At 34.0% G+C, this 18011-nt stretch overlaps 1 pseudogene; it reads right to left on the bottom strand.

Moving 5' to 3' along the window:
* Window positions 1-148: 148 nt before the first annotated feature.
* Window positions 149-2217, bottom strand: LOC120201444 (annotated as a pseudogene).
* Window positions 2218-18011: the final 15794 nt, after the last annotated feature.

The following is an 18011-nucleotide window of genomic DNA, read 5'->3' as shown; positions in this document are numbered from 1 at the left end:
TTATATCATTCTGATACTGATTTGGCAATGTTACTTTTTCTCGTGAAGGATTTTACTCGAGTCTCCTGCTGCTGACTGTGGAACGAGAGGTCTGCCAGCCTTCATGCATGCCATTGTAGCTGCAAAAGTCAAGATTCATTTTCTATTGTTAATTTATTTCAAATGAACTCTGTGGGAGCGAATGATGCCCCTACAAGAGGTTCTGTTTCTGAATAAATAGAAGGAAATCGTAGACTAGGAAACGAACACAAGCACTGAGATACAGAACATTAGGACAAGAAGAATTGTCAGAAGAAGTATTGGTGACGGATCATAATAATGAAATAAACGACGGTGATCTCATTCCAATCGAGCGGTAGCCCCAGGAATGCGATGTTTCGCTCAAAATTTTGTCGACTTTATTTGATTACCGGATTCCGAGTTATCCCATTCTTGGAGGTTATTGTTGGTAGCGATTTGCTTTGATTTTCTATTTATTCTTTGGAAGGGAGATGGCGATTGTTGTATCGTTTATATTTCTGCAACTTTTTATGGCACTCCATTTTGTTGATGGTAGGAGCTGTACAAAACAATGTTCCACGTTTCATTGTGATTATAATAATAAGAGAGATCTACTGAACTGATTTAGCTAATGGATTAGTAATCACCATTGCCTCAACCTCTAGTAGCAGTTATAACTTTATTTTTCAGATTCTGGATATTCATAAGCAAATAAGCCTTGATGAAATTATATTCGAAACAAGACGACAGTACGCTAAAACTTGCTATATAGCATTCTTGCAGATGAAGGTACTTCACAAAGGGATGCATCAGAATCTAGTGAAGAGCTTTAATCCTTGCATGATCCTATGCATGAAATTTTACTTCCTCAAGTGCCACTGTGCCTTTCTGAAAGCACTCATAGTTGAAAGAAGCATAATTTTTCACATTCCTGTATGATCTTGGCCTGTTATCATCTATCAAGGCTTCCACAGGTCCTATCTCATTCTCGGGCTCCACCACATTAAACATTGCCACGGATATCCTCAGCTTGTCCGTGTTTGTGACCACCCTGTTCACCGGGCTCTTGAATACCCCGTTACTCATTATCTGCATCGATTGATTCATATCAGACAAATTCGAGTACTTCTTTGGTCATATTTTTGGATATGCAGAGTTATGTGACACAAACTTCAATACTTTACCTGCATTTGGTCACCAAGGTTGACAACAAGAGCATGGGGAATGACAGGAACTGTGATCCTTCTCTCATCTTTGACAATTTGAAGGCCTTCGACTTCTTTGTCTTGCAATAAGACCGCCACGCCAGATCTATCCGAATGAGGCTTGACACCGAGAACTTCGTCCGGATTTGAACAAGGTGGATAGAAGTTGAACCTCACTTGCATTGCCTGGTTGCCTCCGAACTGACCCGAGAAGCTACTCTCTTCTAAGTCAAGTGATTTTGCCATGGCCTTAAATAGAAGATCCATCATTTGCTTTAGTTTGATGGAATATTCATGCAAGAACTCTCTGCAAGAACTCAATTCAGCTTACAGTTCATAAAAGTATAAATTATCACAATTTTCAAGCTTCTTTGTTCTTGTACCTGAAAGTATCTGGCTTTTCAGGCCAGAGATTGAGCTTTCTTTGGTTTTCAGGTAATACCTTGAGGAACAAGCTTTCCAGTCAAGAACTTGCTTGTCTGAGACCACCAGATCGTGGCATAACCCTCGACTCCGTTAGCTTCTCTGGAGTATTTCAGCTTCTCTTCCTGTGGGAGTCCGAAAAATTGTTTTGCAACTCGACGGATGTCGTCGATAAATGAACTCGACATCCCATGGCCAATAGCCTGACACACAACACAATTTCAAGAGAAGATATCTAGTAAATGGGAACAACTAATCTTAGTTTTTAAGAGAGTATAGAACCTGGAAACACCCTCCTGATTCGAGAGCCAATTTGAGTTTTTCGAGTTCATCTTTCGAAGACAGCAGAACACTGAGATCGATGATCGGAACATAGACGGTCGACGAAAGATGGGAAGAATCCGTGCCTCCTGAACTGCTATCTTTGACATGAAATTCTGGGGGTGGCTAATCACCATTCACAGACATCTCTTGAACACTCTTAGACAATGGAACCCCATCAAAGAAAAGCGACTTGCCTGCCATGTTTGCTCTTAAAGCAATGAGAATCCTCGGACTGCAGCTTGATAACTGGCGTGGTATTCTATGACATGCAGTGGTTAAAGTATCAAATGCATCATTAAAGTAGGAAATGCAAGTTCTTGTTTAGTAGCAGAACCCCAGATTCCCCAGAAAATAAGACCAAAAGGAGTGAGTGGCTAACCAGATTGAGCAGACCAGCAAGACCCCAACTGCATGTCCCATAATCACATTTCTCAGGAGGCCAGCAATCCAAAGTAGCACACACAAAATCATCATCTATTGTGCCAATGGGAGCTTTCCCATCAATATAAACAGTTCCTTCAACAGCATCATCATCATCATCATCATCATCATCTCCTTTAGCAGCTTGTGAGCTTACCAAAAGCAAGCTGCAGCTTAATAAACCAAAACAAAAACCCATTTTCCAAATCTGGAAACCCATCTTTGGGTTCAACTAAAAAACGAAAAAAAAAGAGAGATAAAAGTTCAGATCTTGAAACCCTGTAATGTTAGCAAGATTGCCATGAAGCTGCTGAAGGTATGAACTTTATTATGAAAGTGAGGTATAAATGCAAACAGAGGGGTAAACTAAATGTGTTCTTTAATGGAAGTTTGAGGGATAAGATGAGATTGTCATTTTCATTAGCTCTCTTGGCAACTTAGAATGAATCGAGGTTCGTTACAGAAAAAGGAACCATTTTTTGGGCCCTTTAGCTTTTCTTGAAAGAACAGCAATGATTCTCTTACCTATTGAATAGAAACAAGATGCATGTGGAGAATTTGGGGCCTACATCGAAGCCGCAATCTGTAATTTCTTAACGTCCAAACCAAAGAACAGAAAAAATCTGTGTCGTATTGTATGTCTTTTTTTCATATATCTATGTGATTTTTGTGTCGGCACCGATTAATGTGCATTTCGCGGTAAAATTTACTAATTTATTTTTTGGGAAAATTACATCATTTCTCATTTAACAATACTCTTTCTCCTATTTTACTCAATATACTTTTAATTTTTCTAATTTACTCAATGAACTTTCGAATTGATCTTGTTTTAATCATTATGAATTATTTTATTATTTTTTGTATGACGTTATATTTTTTATTATTTAATATAAAATAGAGAAAAAAGGTGGTGGATGCCACCGTCGCCTTAAATGGTGACCGTTCGGTCTTAAATTTCATGGGTCGGTTCTTCTCCACCACTGAGTCCGAATCTAGTTGTTGTTTCACCGGAAAATGTCCCAAAACCCATGAATCTTGATTAAAACATTTTGAATTCCTAACTTTCAATCTCTAATTCGTGGACTTTCGAGCAAGTTTCGACAAAATAGAGTTCGGATTCGGACTCACAATGTCAGACAAAGCGACCCATGAAATTTGAGATCGAACGACCACAATATACGACGATTGACAGCGGCCGACGGTGGTGTCCGGCCACCTTATGTTTTTATTTTATATTTTAAATTATTTTATATAAATTAAAAATATATATCATCTCATACAAAAAATAATAATAGAATAATTCATAGTGATAAAAATATGAACAATTCAAAAGTTCAGTAAGTAAAATATGACAAAAATATAGTTCAATGATTAAAATAGACCAGAAAATATAGTTCTGTGAGAAATGATGTAATTTACCCTTTATCGTTTTATATTATTAATATTAAAAGATGATTCGATAGTCAATGATTTATATTTTATATATTTATTATATAAATATATTAATCTTATTTTTTTAAATAAATTTCTTAAGATTAATTTTGTTGTTATCATATTATTTAATTTTTTTTCTCTTATATTTATTTTTATTGCATCCAATAAGATGCTAAAAGAATATATCTTAAACTCTCTAATTAAGTTTGATTATATTTTATTTTTAAAAAAATATTATACTATTAATTTACGAAATAAAATATTAGACATCAAATTTGAAAAACGGACATACATTACACATTCTTTATATATTTAAACCTTTATGATATATATCTTCGTTTCCATTAGTGATAACTTTTGACTTTGTTTATAAGATTTGGTCCTCTTTTTAAATATTGATATGGTTGTTGAAATTACACATCCAACCAAATATAAAGAAAAAAAGTCCAATTAATATCAATAAAAGAAATAACGTACTATTGAAAGCAGGTAAAATAATTCATTTTTTTTAAAAAAATACTATTAATTAAAAATAAAGGATAAAATATATAAATGATTCCTGATTATTGGACATTATTTTATTGAGTTTATCTATTTTTAAAAGTTACAAATAGTCCTCTAATTATAAAGAGTTATTTTGTTAAGTCCATCGGCTATTCAAAATTATTAAAATAGTCACTCACCTATTCATTATGTTATAAATTCGGGTTTTTGTTAAAAAATTAATGATTATTTGAGCTAAACGTTAATATATTGACCGAGATATAATAATCCTTTAAGATTATGAAATCAAATTTTATCAAGTTTAAACGCCATAGTTGCCCCTGTAGTAGGCCAAATTTATTAATTTCGTTGATACCGTATTTTCACATCAATTTTACCATCGAAGTTGTTTAATTGCATCATTTTATACTGTTTACCATGTTTAATAACATAACCGTTAAAATTTATGTTGACATGGACGCCAACTATTTTCACCTCAGATAATTTACTAACGTTATAATTATAAATATATATATATAATTTTAATTTTGAGTCACCTATTACACGATCTCTGACTTTTTTTCTTAATCCCTAAGGGGGCGTTTGGATGGGGGAATGTGGGATTCCCCGGGAATGGAATCCACATTCCCCGTTTGGTTTGGTCGGGAATGTCATTCCCGGTAATGTTTTATTACCAATAGTGGATTTTTTGGGGTATATTATCGGGAATGTCATTACCTCCCTTCTATTAGGTATTGTAACATTACCGGCTTTTTGGACTAAAATGCCCTTAAATTTTTATTTTTTTTCAAAAATATCCTTCTTCTGTCATTGAATAATAAAAATTATACGAAGGTTAAATTACAAATTTATCCTTAAATTATTTTAGATTTACAAAAAAATCTATAATTAAAATTTTATATGAAGTTCAGAGGTTAAAATAAATTTTACCCTTTCATTAACCCTTTTTTATATTTTTAATTTTGTAAAAAAATATAAATATTATGAATTTAATTTTTTTAAGAAAATATATAAATATTTTACAACTTGTAATATTATACAAATATATAATAAAAACAATTTGGTCAAATATACATTCCAATAATCTTTTATTCCTTTAACTAAATACGGTAATCTTACATTCCTGTTAAATCAACCAAACACAAAATACAACATTCCCAGTGTCATAACCATTTTTTTAGGTAAAACAATTAAATATTATTTTAAAAATGATTACGACTTTATTTTGGAAAAAATGGGTGATTTTGAATTGATTTGAATAAAATTGAAAAGAGTCGCCATCGACCTTTAGATTAGGCAGGTCGAATACCTAAAAACGTCTTTTAAAATAATTTTAAGAAAAATCATTTTTAAAGACAAAAGGGGTCTACGTTTACCAGAAAATCGATTTGATGGGTTCGGGAGTCGGTTACGTGCGGGGAAGGATTAGCACCCCCACAGCGCCCAAAATTGGTACTGTATCGCTTACATATCGTCGTGATGATGGAAATGATAAATCGATATAAAATTAACCTATGATCTATTTATTGAGATTTTTAATTTGCCTCGAATTATTTAAAGAAAATCCTTTAACTCAATCAGAAATCTTGAAATTTACAATCCTCCGTCGGGAAAGCTATTTCAACTATTTCTCATTCGTAAAAGAATATTCTACCATTGATTATGTTAAAAATACAAATCGAATATAACTAAAAACAATGTTTACATACGAATAAATTGATTAACTAAAAACGTGAATTGAATACAAATTAAAAATTTGAAATTTACATTCACATAAAACAAGTAAATTGTCACTTAAAATAACACACATTGCATCGTTTGAACAAATTAATTAGCAAAATATACTCACTTATTTCAAGTTTCTATGTCGTTAAAATGCCGTACCGGATCACACCACTTCGACCAAGTGGTACTTTCCACGCTCATTCTACGCATATGTATTCTTGAAAATAAATCGAAAATCAAATATTTCATACATAGATACAAATATAATGAGAATAAATGTAATTGGAAATACAAAATAAAATTTACATTAAATGAAATTAAAAACATTATTTACATAATACAAATAACCGAATAACCAGTACAATAAAATCATACATAAATGACTGAAATAAAATATTCACAAAGATCAGGGATAATTCGAACATCTACCAAATACCTATCATATGAAATCAGAGACTAAAACGAAATTATTACAAACATTGGGTCTAAAGTCAATATCCACAAAATGACATAACATACATTAATAGGGCTAAAATAGAATACATAAACATAATGGATTAAATTAGTAAAAGCATAAACTAACAGGGCTAAGAAGTAATTACCATAGTTCAAATTGCACATATTAAATAATATAGGTGTTAAAAATGAAAATAGCCCATAAATATGTTAGTGACCAAAATGAGATAAACAGAAAGATAAAGGATCAACTATACTTAAACCAAAAGCCCAACAATGATTAAAATAAAAATCCTACAAAAGACATGCCGAATTAAAACATCAAAGAAAATACACCATATATAAAATTAGTGACTAAAATGAAATAAATCACATATCAGGGCTCAAAACAAGTATTTGCCCAAAGCACACTAGTGATCAAATAGGGATCAAAATGAAAAGGTATAAAATATCAACTCCAAAATAGAATAAACATAAATCATTAATTGATGACCAAATGAAACTACATGAAATTAACAGCTAGATATATAAACATTTAAAAGACATAATACAGGACTAAAATGAATTAAAACAAAACATTAAGACCGACTAATAATTAAACCAAAAGTGAAGCAGTGACTAAAATAAAATATTTAGAAATGATATGACCAGATTCAAATGTCAACAAAAATACACAACACAAGCTACCAGTGACTAAAATAAAATAACTAAAAACATTGATACTAAAGTAAAACATACATAAACATGACAAAGTAAACAAACTAGTGACTGAAATACAAATATTGTAAAATACACGTCTGAAACAGAATATTAGAAATTTCGTTTAATGATTAAATAAACAGATTACAAAATGGGGACCAAACATGTAGTTAACCCACAATCCGAAAACACGCATAAGGTCCCCAGATGAAACGGCGCCGTTTTGATTGAATAATATAAGCCCAAGATCGGGCTTGCTTACCCATTCATCCCCATTTCTCATCTCTTATCAAAATAGAGAGGAGAGAGAGATTCAAAAATCTCTTAAACTCCTCTCATCGGAGAGAGGGAACCGGCTGAGCTTGCGGTAGCAAGCAGCGACGCACGACTGCTGGCGCGGCGGCCGGAGGGACCAGATGGTCCCAAAAGCATCCCCTCACCCTCCTTTACCAGAAACCTAAACCATTTTCCTCTAAAAACCACCTAACAACCCTAGATCCAAGATTATACCTCTCGAAAGCTTTGAACTCCGGCGACCACTTGGCTTTCCGGCACTCCTCCGATGAAGGTATTATCCTCTCCTACTCCTCTTTTTTCTTTTTCTTTTTTTTTTTGGTTGTGGTTCGAATCCATCCCCCTTTTTTCTTCGATTTCTTTCTTTTATTGATGCATGTGTTGATATCTTCTAACTGATGGATGGTTGAGTTCGTAGGGAATGATATCCCTATACTCATGCCGTCATCTCTTGGATTTGATTAGATTTGCTTGGATTTTTCTAATTTTTAATTGATTTCTCTGCTATCTCACTGTTGAGGGTCACTGTGGATGACAGATGAACTGGAGAGATTGGCAGTGGCTCGAGAACTCACCAGCGGTGGCTCACTCGGCTCGGGAGTGACCGGTGAAGACCACGCAAGGCTGGGGAAGCTAAATAGCCAGAGGCGGCTGGCTGGCTTGCTGATGAGTTAGGTCGGCGGCTGCCATTAGGGGATTAGGGTTAAAACCCTAATTTGTTTTAGGGTTTGAAACCCTAATCTATTTTAGGGTTTGAAACCCTAATCTGATGGTTTGGTTCAGGGTACTGGGCCATTAGGTTTAGCTAGTTGGGCTCCGGGAATGGACCTTCTGTAATCTGGGCTTAGTGGCCTACAAAAATTGTAATATGTAATTAATAAACATAATAATAATAATAAATAATAATAATAATAATAATAATAATAATAAAATTAAAATTAAATTAGATAGGAAAGACCCGGACAAAAACGGGTGTCTACAGCTGCCCCTCTTTGCACATTCTTGTGTTAACAAGAATAGGGCAAAGACGACAAGACATCACGTTTTTGTCTGGTTCTCTCCCTTTTAAACTTAGAAATTGGATAATGTTGGTTGTTGGGGACGACACTGCTCATACATGATGAAGAGTTCTTGGCCATCTAAAGGTGATAACACGGTTCCTACATGATGAGGACGGCTGGTTATCTAAGGGTGACACGGCTCCTACGTGATGAGGAGGTCTGGTCAGGGGATGACACGGTTCCTACGTGATGAGGACGGCTGGCCATCTTTAGGAGTGGTGATAACTTGGTTCCTACGTGATGAGGACTGCTGGTTATCTATGGTTGACACGGCTCCTACGTGATGAGGAGGTCTGGTCTGGGGATGACACGGTTCCTATGAGATGAGGACTACTGGCCATCTCTAAGGATAATGATTTCAAGGGAGACAAACTCAAAGATGTGTTTCAATAGAAACAAACTCAAAAATTGGATTTTGATAAAAATTGTCTCAAGGGAGACAAAATTCGTTTCAAGAGAAACGATCTCAAAGATATTTGCTTTGTTTCAAGTGAAATAAACTCCAAGATAAGTTTTTTCAGAAGCAACTGTCTCGAAAGAGACAAAATTCGTTTCAAAGGAAACAACCCAAAGATGGCATTTAAAGGGAATTGTCTTAAGTGAGACAAAATTTGTTTTTAAGGGAAACGTTCTCAAAGATCGGTGTTTCATGGGAAATTGTCTCAAATGAGACAAAATTCATTTCAAGGGAAACGATCTCAAAGATGTTTGTTTGTTTCAAGGGAAACAGATTCAAAGATGATAAATTTTGTTTCCAAAGAAATAAACTCAAAGATTTTTCTCAAAAGAAATTGTCTCGAGAGAAACAAAATTTCGTTTCCAAAGGAAGAGATTCAATGATTTTTTTTTTTTAAACATTGTCATAAGAGACAAAACTTTGTTTTTCAGAAAATTGTATCTTAGTGAGACAAAATTTTGTTTCCAAAGAAACAGACTCAGATTTTTCTTCAAAAGAAACTGTTTTAAGGGATAAAACCTTGTTTCCAGAGAAACAAACTCAAAGATGATCTTGTTTTAAGAGAAAATGTTTTAAGAGACAATGTTTCAAGTGAAACGACTCAAAAAATGGTTTTATTTCAATTGAAACAAACTCAAAGATTTTGTATTTCTAGAGAAACTGCCTCAAGGGAGTCAAAATTTGTTTTAATAAAAACAATCTCAAAGGTGGGTAGTTTTAAAAGAAATGGTCAAAACGATCTCAAAGGTTGGTGTTTTCAAAAGAAGTTGTCTCGAGAGACAAAATTTTGTTTCAAAGGAAACAAACTCAAAGATTTTTTTCAAAAGAAATTGTCTTTAAGAGATAAAATTTTGTTTCAAAAGAAACATACTCAAAGATGAATCATATCTTAAGTGAGACCAAATTTGTTTCAAATGAAACAATCTCAAAAGTTAGTTTTTCATTAGAAACTGTCTCAAGAGAGACAACATTTGTTTTTAAAGAAATAGACTCAAAGATGATTTTGTTAAGAGAAACAAACTCAAAGATTTTCAAAATGAACATATTCAAAGATTTACTTCAAGAGAAACTGTCTCAAGAGATACAACATTCATTTTAAGAGAAACAGATTCAAAGATTTTTTTCAAAAGAAATTATTTTAAGAGAGAAAAAATTTTGTTTCCAAAGAAACAAACTCAAAGATTTTTGTTTCAAAAGAAACTATCTTAAGAGAGACAAAATTTTGTTTCCAAAGAAACAAACTCAAAGATTTTTTTTTTAAAAGAAACAATCTCAAAGATTTTTTTCACAAAATTGTCTCAAGAGAGACAAAACTTTGTTTCAGACTCAAAGATTTTTCACGAAATTGTCTCAAGAGAGACAAAACTTTGTTTCAAAATAAATAGACTCAAAGATTTTTCAAAAGAAACAACTCAAAGATATTTATTCAAAAGGAACAAACTCCAAGATTTTTATTCAAAAGGAACAAACTCAAAGATTTTTTCAAGAGAAACTGTCTCAAGAGAGACAAAACTTTGTTTCAAAATAAATAGACTCAAATATTTTTCAAAAGAAACAACTCAAAGATATTTATTCAAAAGGAACAAACTCCAAGATTTTTATTCAAAAGGAACAAACTCAAAGATTTTTTCAAGAGAAACTGTCTCAGGAGAGACAAAAAAAAACCGTTTTAAAAGATTCAAATATTGTCAATTTTGTTTATATGGAAATAATCTCAAGGGTGTTTTCAAAAGTGTTTATTTTGTTTCAAATAAAACAATTTCAGGATTTGTTAAAAGGGGAAACTGTCTCGTGCGAGACAAATCAGCTTTGAAAATCTCAAGTGATATTAATTTTGCTTTAAGTACAACAAACCTGAAATTTGTATTATGAGAGAAAATGATGTCTCAAGCGAGACGAAATTTGCTTTAAGATATAGTCTCAAATGAGACAAAATTTGTTTTTAGAGAAATTGTCTCAAGAGAGACAACGTTTGTTTTTGAGAAACGATCTCAAGTGAGATCAACTTTGTTTAATGTGAAACAAATCCGAAATTTGGATCTCAAAGGGAAAAGGTCTCAAGCGAGACGAAATTTGTTTTGAAAGAAACAACAATCTAAGGTGAGATTAATTTTGTTTTTAGTGAATCAGATTCAAAATTTGTATCTCAAAGGAAAAATGTCTCAAGCGAGACGCAATTTGTTTTAAAATTCTCAAAATTTGTGGAAAAATGTCTCAAGCGAGACATAATTTGTTTTAAAGAGAAATTTGTCTCAAGCGAGACAAAATAAAATTTGTTTTTAAGAAAACTATCTCTAGTGAGACGACACTTTATTTATTATATTTTTTTTAAGAAAATAATCTCAATAGCTCAAAGTTTGTCTATTGATTCCTGCATGTTGAGGAAACGTCTTCAGAAGATCTGATTGTTGACTTCAGGAAGCCAAATATGTGGATTGCATTTGTTCTTTCAGGTTGAAAACATCTGGTTATTTCCGAGCTCTTATTTCCTGAAAAGATCAGAATGATGCATTTTTGACTAACTATCTTGGATGTTATGATAGATGTCAATATGAAATTTATTTGATTTTTTATTGAATTTGTCCTCAAGTGAGGAGAAAAATGTCTTTAATACACATGATGATAAATGTTTGATACAAATTTTATGTATCATGTATGTATATGTATGTATGTATGTATGTACGTATGTATGTATGTATGTATGTGTATACTTTTCTCGATCTAGAAGGAGAATGATCGCGAGAGCAGTTTTCACTCTATCATTGATTTAACTTGTCCGTATTTCCACCAATGTGTACTCTTACAAACCTTGACCTGAGACCATTTGTTTATTCCATCAAATTTTGCCCTAAAATTTAGCTTTCTCTTGCCCCAGCTTCGGTTCTGAGCTTCGGAGAGATATTTATTGAATTCCAAGATACGCCTCCAGAGAGATTATCTTGTTTAAAAATGTTTTTCTTCTTCTTTTATTTTCAAAAGTCTGAAAATATCAATAGTTTTGAAAAATGTTTAATCAAAAGTTTTGAAAATATTGCTCCTTTCAAGGTTTCACAATTGACAAATCATAAAACAAGAGTTCATTGTATATCAAAGAATTAATTACTCTTTTAATCCTTCAATAAATTATAGCTATTTGACAAGTGTCAAGGTCAATGCTATCTTTGAGAGATGGTTAAGTAAGGAAGGATAAAAAGTCTCAAGTGGTTAATTTTGGTCAAAAGTATAGTGTTCTCATTTATTTGATGTTCTCTGATCTGATGGAGTAGCTTCTGTACTCAGTTATTGGAAGTGTTCTCTGACTCCCAACTCTCATGTTCTCATTCATGTTGTGTGATGCCTCATCAAGAGATTTGAGCAATCGTCTCCTATGTAATAATCTTCATATTCGAGCCGCCCTTTCAGGTTTTCAACTCGAATCCTCCTTTGGTTTCAAGACGTTACTCAGAATTTTACGTCTTTAACCCCCCTTTGTTATTTTTTTCTATCATGCATTAAAGATTTTAGAAAATCTTTATAAGTAAAATATTAATCCTGATAGGCGGGATGAAATATGAGGATAGTCTCTTCCGCTTAGAAATCCATGTATGATTAGAAGGGACTTGTAAGGCACGTAATGTAGGTCATAGTTCAGGGTTATGAAAGAAAGGGATAAAAGGCCCAACATGTGTTTTAAGGGTATTTGAACCAAGGATCAATTAACTCTGAGGCCTTCGATCTTGTTTTGCTCAATTTGAATCTACTCGCATGTCCTTCTCTTGATGTTTTATGATCTTCGAGTTATGCGATTCTAGAGTGATTGTGTTTGATTAATCTCACGGTTTGAAGCTCAATGCGTCATTTGAGTCAGGAGACTCTTTGTCTGTGTTCTTTGTCCTCTTTTTGTTCTTTGCTTTTTCTTTGATTTTTGCTTTGATTTTTCTCTTTGCTCTTTGTTTTTTCTTTGGTTTGATCTTTGCACTCTGCGTCTGGTTCACCTTTCGGTATCTCATTTGGATCAATTTTCTTCACTCAGATTTCCTTCACATTGACCCCCAGTGTGGAGGGTGATCCTTGGTTAGGGTTGAATCAAAAGAAAATATCATTCAGGCTCAAAGGGGACACAAGGGATATATTTTCTCCTTTTGTGAAGGGATAAAGAAAGAAAGCCGTTCATCATCTCATACACAGCAGTCCTTGCAGAAGAGGTATCCCCAGGGGGATAGATTTTCAGGATTAATTTTTATTTAAATGAAAACAATAATTAATGCATGATAGAATTATTTTGAATGAATTGCATTTTTTCTCTTCGCTTCTTGCTCTCAACATGTCTCAATTGCTCATGCTCGTCTTCATAAAATTGATGCGAGATGCCCCACACTGTGTCTTCTTTGTAGGAAGGTTTATGTTCAAGTGAACATCTTGTACTCAATGTCTGTAGGTTTTATTGGTAGAAAATGTTGGTTTTACGTCTAAGAAGACGATGGTGACTTTATTGGCTCAAAGAAAGGTATGGGTATGACTTTTGTGTCAAAAAAATAAATACAGTGTTTCAAGGTGGAAAGAATATTTCAAGGTCTCAAAGAGAGGGAATGTTTCAAGGTCGAAAAGAATATTTCAAGGTCTCAAAGAGATAGAATGTCAAAAATTGGTTATTTGGTAGTGACCAGGAATTATTTCGGGTAAAAAAAATCGAGAGATTTTATTTTGGGTTTAGACAGAATAAAATAGGTCTAATCTTGCCATATGTCAAAAATCTATAATTCTTGAAGAATTAAAAGAATATGTAATTCATTCGATATTCAAAGAACTAAAGATTAAAATTTGTTCAATTATTTAACCTTAGAAAGTAGCATCATTTCAGTCATCAAAGATTAAAAATATTTAAGCAAATATTGAAGAAAGAACAAAAACGAGTTCAAACAAAACAATCTCTATGGATGCAAGTGATTGATGCAATGACTTCTCTGGCTTAGTATTAGGATACCCCTGAATAAATCATATTATGGATTTTGTGCTTTAGTGTCTTGCAGTTCTCAGTGGAGCCCTGAGCTCCCAACATGATAGCTGCATATGGCGTTAATATTATGGCCTTCAGGATATGGGGTCTCTCTTGGTTTGGATTGAACTGGAGTCACAAGGTTCCTCTCAACTAGCATTGGGATCAATTCTTCATATGTCATTGGGATTGGATTGATGCGACAGAATGCCTTATGAGGTTTGGTCCCCATATTAGCTAGATAAGATCCTTCAATGTTAATATCATCTCTTTCCTCATTGTCGGAATGACTAGTGCCTCCTATCTGGCCATTCTTGACTGCTCTTTCGATCATTTCTCCATACATGATAATGTCAGAAAAACTCTTAGTGGCAACCCCTATCATGTAGTCGATATATGGAGACTTCAATGTATCGATGAATAGAGTGATGAACTCTCTTTCAGTCATTGGTGGATGCACTTGAGATGCGACATCCCTCCCTCGTTGAGCATATTGTCGGAAACTCTCCTAATTCTTCATCTTCATATTCTGAAGCATTGTTTGATCGGGGGCCATATCAATCACGTGCTTGTATTGGCCCAGAAAAGCACTAGCCAAATCCCTCCAGGAGCGGACTTGGGTATGACTCAGTTGATTATACCACCTAGAAGCGGGTCCCATCAAACTATCTTGGAAGCAGTGGATCAACATCGGATCATTGTTGGTGTATCCAGTCATCCTTTGGATAAACATCGGGAGATGTGAATTAAGGCAACTGGTTCCACTATACTTTTCAAACTCGGGCATCTTGAATTTGAGCGGAAGCACCAGGTTAGGAACTAGTACTAGTTCTGTTGCATCCATCCCGTTGTGAGAGTTTTGTCCTCTCATTCCATGGAATGTCTCTTTGCACCACTGTTTCAAATTATCTGGGATCTCGTTCTTGGCTCTTCTCGTCGCTAGGTGACTAGGAATCCTGTTGGGCGAGATAATTGGTTACGAACTAGCCTGTGCTTTCACACATTTAACTGTTTCACGGGTCAATGAAATCTTTTCTTTGCCTTTTTCTTGGTTGAGCTCAGCCATCTTTGCTACCATTTGGTCAACTAGGTCTTTTTGGTTTTGCAAGATACGATCCACGGTGGTCTTTTGCATCTGCTCCATTTTAACCTCCCACTCTGCTTGCAACTTTTGCAAACTCTCGTTCAGCTCTTTCTTCAATTCCTCAAATTTTGCATCCATTTTCAATACTGTGTGAATGCAGTTGCACAGTTAGAAACGCTTCCTCAAAGTTTCCCACAAGGTATGATTAATGCACGTAACAATGCTTAAATGAATGTTGAATAAAATGCAATGATACAAATGCAGATGCAAAAATATTGATCCCAACGATAAATACCGTAGAACAATTCCCACCAGAGATAAAAAATTTCACATTACAAGACAGTCCACTTTACAGACATGTCTTCGCTTAGATGGTGAGCCTGGAATGGATCACTGCTTCATATCGGATCTTCGTCCTAAAAAACGATGCCCCTCAAGCGCTCTGTAATCTTACTCCGTTAATGCCTCGGTGGTAGTGAGGTCGGTGTGTCGCTCTTTGATAACTAGCGATGAAATGATTGTAGATAAGACTCCACTGCTAGATTACTCCTTGAATCAGCGGATCATCATCTCAGTATCGAATGATGCACGATCTTCGAGCTCACTGCTTCGTCTCGGATCTTTGTACTTGGAACCGATGCCCCTCAATGCTCTGTAAACTAACTCCATTAATACCTCGGCTATGCTGAAGTTTGTGCTTCACTCCCTGATGGTTAACGATGGAATAATTGTGGATGAGAATCTACTGCTGGATTACTCCTTAGATCAGTGGATTATCATATCAGTCTCGAATGATGCACGATCTTCGAGAAAATCTCATTCTTGTACTCTGGACTTCTTTTTAGCCCTCGATGCATGTCCGTGTATGCGATCACTTAATTGAAAACTTTTATCTCTTCTTGTGAAAATTTTCTCTCGAATATCCCCTTACGGATCAACACTTTTGCATTATGATGATGCAATGCAATGCAATGCAAATGACAAAATGACACAAACAAAAGATAAGAAATAAGTTAGTATACACAAACAAAAGAGAAAAATAAGTTAGTACATGTAAAATAATTGATACAAATAAAAACGAAATTCAGAGATGAATATGACACCTACCCGTTATGATATCTATCCAAACATGCTTTCAATAAATAACATTCCTACCTAGACATGCTATCTACCCAAAATGATCTATTTTCAAGAAATTGGTCCTAACTGCATGGTATCTAGTTCGCATGCTTTATTTGGGAAAAAAAATATATTCTACAAATTTAAAAGGTTAAGGTTTAGAATCGTTCCTCTTTCGTGTACACCTATTTTGGGTACTTACTGACGGACAAAGGTTCGGTATGACTATACCTAGGGTGATCGTTTGACGGTTCACTATATGCTTGGTTTCGGTTCTAACGGAAAAAAGGGACTCGAATTGTCCTTGATGTCGGTGCCCCCTTGGGCTGCCAGACCCTCGATCCTCACCCATTACAGGTTTCAACGGAACGAGTTCAATTCGAGGGGATTCACTATCTTATACCCGTACGAGGAATAAATCCCAACGAAGGTATAAGGTATGTATCCCATGGGTTATTTGCTAAAACTCATACGAAGAATAAATTCTTACGAGAGTAAAGCACTCACCCCAACTAATTTGGATCGAAGCTCGTGTCTAGAGCTTATGTTATGCCAATGCGAGTGATGTGTGTGAGGAGGAACATACTTACCTTCGACTCCAAAGGAAAACAAAACAAGGAAAAATGATAAAATCCTGACAAAGCTGAAAGCCAAAAATAAAATGTTAGTACGACAAAAAAACGACAATTAAAAATTTCAATAAACGGATCATAAATTAACTAAAACTAGAAATCATAATTTCCACCAAGATGACAATATGTAAACGACATACAGCCTGACTCTCTAAAAAAAAGTCCCCAGCAGAATCGCCAAGCTGTCATAACCATTTTTTTTAGGTAAAACAATTAAATATTATTTTAAAAACGATTACGACTTTATTTTGGAAAAATTTGGTGATTTTGAATTGATTTGAATAAAATTGAAAAGAGTCGCCATCGATCTTTAGATTAGGCAGGTCGAATACCTAAAAACGTCTTTTAAAATAATTTTAAGAAAAATCATTTTTAAAGACAAAAGGGGTCTACGTTTACCAGAAAATCGATTTGATGGGTTCGGGAGTCGGTTACGTGCGGGGAAGGATTAGCACCCCCACAGCGCCCAAAATTGGTACTGTATCGCTTACATATCGTCGTGATGATGGAAATGATAAATCGAATATAAAATTAACCTATGATCTATTTATTGAGATTTATTTAATTTGCCTCGAATTATTTAAAGAAAATCCTTTAACTCAATCAGAAATCTTGAAATTTACAATCCTCCGTCGGGAAAGCTATTTCAACTATTTCTCATTCGTAAAAAGAATATTCTACCATTGATTATGTTAAAAATACAAATCGAATATAACTAAAAACAATGTTTACATACGAATAAATTGATTAACTAAAAACGTGAATTGAATACAAATTAAAAATTTTGGAATTTACATTCACATAAAACAAAGTAAATTGTCACTTAAAATAACACACATTGCATCGTTTGAACAAATTAATTAGCAAAATATACTCAACTTATTTCAAGTTTCTATGTCGTTAAAATGCCGTACCGGATCACACCACTTCGACCAAGTGGTACTTTCCACGCTCATTCTACGCATATGTATTCTTGAAAATAAAATCGAAAATCAAATATTTCATACATAGATACAAATATAATGAGAATAAATGTAATTGGAAATACAAAATAAAAATATTTACATTAAATGAAATTAAAAACATTATTTACATAATACAAATAACCGAATAACCAGTACAATAAAATCATACATAAATGACTGAAATAAAATATTCACAAAGATCAGGGATAAATTCGAACATCTACCAAAATACCT

This window comes from Hibiscus syriacus, unplaced genomic scaffold, assembly GCF_006381635.1.
Source record: "Hibiscus syriacus cultivar Baekdansim isolate YM2019G1 unplaced genomic scaffold, ASM638163v2 tig00000340_pilon, whole genome shotgun sequence".
Taxonomy (NCBI): Eukaryota; Viridiplantae; Streptophyta; class Magnoliopsida; order Malvales; family Malvaceae; genus Hibiscus; species Hibiscus syriacus.
The sequence above is the reverse complement of the archived record's forward strand: the minus strand, read 5'-3'. Positions and strand labels throughout refer to the sequence as shown.